We start from the raw sequence: 4200 nt of genomic DNA, 5'->3' as shown, positions 1-4200 counted from the left end.
TATTTTCATTTGTCTGTTGGCCATCTGGATGTCTCCTTTAGAGAAATGTCTATTCAGATTCTCTGCCCATTGTTTTTTGTGGCTGTTTAGTTGTATGAGTTATTTACATATTTTTTTTTAACTTTTATTTATTTATTTTTTTATTCAACCAAGTTAGTTAACATATAGGGTGATAATGATTTCAGGAATAGAATTTAATGATTCATCACTTACATATAACACCCAGTGCTTATCACCAGTGGCCTCCTTAATACCCATCACCCATCTAGCCCATTCCTGCATCCACCTCCCCTCCAGTAACCATCAGTTGTTTTCTGTCTTTAAGAGTCTTCTATGGTTTGTCTCCATCTCTGTATCTTAATTTGCTTACATTCTCCTATGATCATCTGTTTTGTTTCTTAAATTCCATGTAGGAGTGAAATTATATGATATTTGCCTTTTTCTGACTGACCAGATTTGCTTAGCATAATACACTCTAGTTCCATCCATGTTGCAAATGGCAAGATTTGATTCTTAGGAATCACTGAGTAATATTCCAGTGTGTGTATATATATATACACATACATATATATATATATATATATACATATATATATATATATGTATATATATTTACATGTATATATATATTTACATATATATTTACATATATATATATATGTATATATATATACCACTTCTTCCTTATCAGTTCATCAGTCAATGGACATTTGGGCTCTTTCCATTCTTTGTGGATTGATGATAGTGCTGCTATAAATATTGGAGTACACGTGACCCTTCGATCACCACTCCTGTGTCCCTTGGATAAATAGCTAGTAGTGCAATTGCTGCCCCGTAGGGTAGCTCCATTTTTATTTTTTGGTGGAACCTCCATACTGTTTTCAGAGTGGCTACACCGGTTTGCATTCCCGAATGGGGTGCAAAAGGATTCCACTTTTCTGCATCCTTGCCAACATCTGTTGTTTCCTGAGTTGTTAAATTTTAGCCCTTCTGACAGGTGTGAGGTGGTAACTCATTGTGGTTTTGATTTATATTTTCCTTATGAGAGATGTTGAGCATCTTTTCATGTGTCTATTAGCCATCTGAATGTTTTTCTTGGAAAAATGTCTACTCATTTCTTTTGCCAATGCTTCGCTGGATTGTTTGTTTTTTTCGAGTGTTGAATTTGATAGGTTATTTGTAGATTTTTGATATTAACCTTTTATCTGATATGTTATTTGCAAATATCTTCTCCCATTCCTTCAGTTGCCTTGTAGTTTTACTGATTATTTCCTTCACTGTGCAGAAGCTTTTTATCTTGATGAGATCCCAAAAGTTCATCTTCGCTTTTATTTCCCTTGCCTCTGGAGACATGTCAAGTAAGAAGTTGCTGTGGCTGAGGTCAAAGAGGTTGTTGCTTGTTTTCTCCTCCAGGATTTTGATGGAGTTTAGGTCTTTCATCCATTTGAGTTTATTCTTGTGTATGGTGTAAGAAAGTGGTCCAGGTTCATTCTTCTGTATGTTGAGGTCCAGTTTTCCCAACCCCATTTGCTGAAGAGACTGTCTTTTTTCCATTGGGTATTATTTCCTGTTTTGTCAAAGATTAGTTGGCCATACGTTTGTGGGTCCATTTCTGCGTATTTTATTCTGTTCCATTGGTCGATTTGTCTGTTCTTGTGCCAATACCATACCGTCTTGATGATTACAGCTTGAAGTCCAGAATTGTGATGCATCCAGCTTTGGTTTTCTTTTCAGAATTGTTTTGGCTTTTCTGGCTCCATACAGATTTTAGGATTGTCTGTTCTAGATCTGTGAAGAATCCTGGGGTATTTTGATGGAGATTGCATTAAATATGTAGATTGCTTTGGGTAGGATCAATATTTTAACAATATTTGCTCTTCCAACCCATGAACGTGGAATGTTTTTCCATTTCTTTTGTTCTTCTTCAATTTCTTTCATAAGCTTTCCATAGTTTTCAGTGTATAAATTTTTTACCTCTTTGGTTAGGTTTATTCCTAGGTATCTTGGGGTGTTTTGGTGCAACTGTAAATGGGATGAATTCTTTGATATCTCTTTATGCTGCTTCATTATTGGTGTATAGAAATGCAACCTATTTCTGTACATGGATTTTATAACCTGTGACTTGATCGAATTCATGTATCAGCTCTAGCCATTTTTTTGGTGGAGTCACGTTTTCCATGTAGAGTATCATGTGATCTGCAAAGAGTGAAAGTTTGACTTCTTCCTTGCGAAATTGGATGCCTTTTATTTCTTTTTGTTGTCTGAATCCTGAGGCTAGGACTTCAAGTACTATTGAACTATAGTGGTGAGAGTGGCATGCCTGTCATGTTCATGATCTTAGGAGAGCACTCCATTTTTCCTCATTGAGGATGATATTATCTCTGGGACTTTCATATACGGCTTTTATGATGTTAAGGCATGTTCCTTCTATCCCTACATCCTTGAGTGTTTTTATCATAAAGAGACTCTTAACAATAGAGAACAAACTGAGGGTTGCTGGAAGGGAGGTGGGTGAGGGGATGGGCTAAATGGGTGAGAGGCATTAAGAAGGGTGCTTGTGATGGGAACTGGGTAAGTGAAGAATCGCTAAACTATACTACTGAAACCAATTCTACACTCTATGCTAACTATGTAAATTTAAATAAAATCTTGGAAAGAAATAAAATAAAATCCAACTTGCCCATTGTAAGATACAGAAATTTACAGGCATTTGTGATCCAACATTTGGGAAAACATTGGGAACGTATGAGAGTGGGCAAAGGAGAAACCGTATATCAGACAGATCAGAAGCTTAATAAAGTGAGTTATTGAAATGTATGGAGAAGTTGAAATCAAACAAATGGGAATTCCAAGAAATAAATAGAAGGGGCAGATTCTACTCCCACAGTCTGATCAAAGAATAGCAGTTCCTGGCTCTGATGCTTTGAGCTCTGCAATCATGGCATGTCTGCAGCCCCAGGACAATTGGCCTTTACAACACTGGAACCCCCACGATTCTCTTCAGAGCCTTCTTTATGTCTCTGTTCCTCAGGCTGTAGATGAAGGGGTTCAGCATGGGCGTGACCACCGTGTACATCACCGAGGCTGTGGCACTCAAGTGGGAGCTCTGGGTAGCAGCAGAGCTAAGGTACACTCCCAGGCCAGTACAATAAAATAGGGAGACAACCGAGAGGTGAGACGCACAGGTAGAAAATGCCTTATACTTGCCCTGAGCTGATGAGATTCCACATACAAAAGAAACTATCTTAGAATAAGAGTAAAGGATCCCAGCTAGGGAAGCACCACCCAACAATCCAGCTGCAAAATACATCAGCATGTCATTAAGAAAGTTATCAGAACAGGCAAGCAGGACCACCTGATTGATTTCACAGAAAAAGTGGGAGATTTCCACCTCTGTACAGAAGGACAGCCACAACATCATTAAGGTTTGTAATAAGGAGTTCAGGGTGCTCATCATCCAGGACACCAGAACAAGCAGCCCACAGTAGGTGGGTTTCATGATCAGCATGTAGTGCAAGGGTTGACAGATGGCCACGAACCGGTCATAGGCCATCACAGACAGTAGAAAATTGTCCAATCCAGCAAAGAGTAGGAAAAAATACATCTGTGTGATGCAGCCTGCATAAGTTATGACTTTGCTCTGGGTCTGGATGTTCCAGAGCATCTTCGGGATGGTGGTAGAGGTGAAGCAGATGTCTACAAAGGACAGGTTGGCCAGGAAGAAGTACATGGGGGTGTGGAGGTGGGAGTCAGAGCTGATGGCCAGGAGGATGAGCAGGTTGCCAAACACAGTGATCAGGTACATGGAGAGGAAAAGCCCAAAAATCAGGAGCTGCAGCTCTGGTTCCTTTGATAGTCCCAGGAGAAAAAAATCTGAAATTTGTGAATCATTTCCTGGTTCCATGGGCTAGAAGGGACTATCAGGGAACAAAAAATAGCATGACCGAGTTTCTCAACAATGAACATTACAAATATCATTGAAATTCTATAATTTTTATTTTTCTTTCAAAAATTCAGTACCCATAGTTTTTTGGATAGAACTTGCCCCCTCTGGGGACTCCCTCATGCCAGCTCTGAATAGGAATTCACATCCCACACTTAGCTTTTTCCCCTAATGCTCATGGATTCTATAGTTTTAATGAGAAATTCTGTCACCCGTTTGAGGAATAACCTTGAGCACTGACTAATCTCCAGGCAAAG

At 39.0% G+C, this 4200-nt stretch overlaps 1 pseudogene; it reads right to left on the bottom strand.

Annotated features, from left to right (window-relative positions):
- Positions 1 to 2971: 2971 nt before the first annotated feature.
- Positions 2972 to 3978, bottom strand: LOC125929122 (olfactory receptor 7A17-like; annotated as a pseudogene).
- Between the last annotated feature and the right edge of the window lie 222 nt (positions 3979 to 4200).

Source organism: Panthera uncia, chromosome A2 (genome assembly GCF_023721935.1).
Source record: "Panthera uncia isolate 11264 chromosome A2, Puncia_PCG_1.0, whole genome shotgun sequence".
Taxonomy (NCBI): domain Eukaryota; kingdom Metazoa; phylum Chordata; class Mammalia; order Carnivora; family Felidae; genus Panthera; species Panthera uncia.
This window is presented reverse-complemented; position numbering and strand designations above follow the sequence as displayed.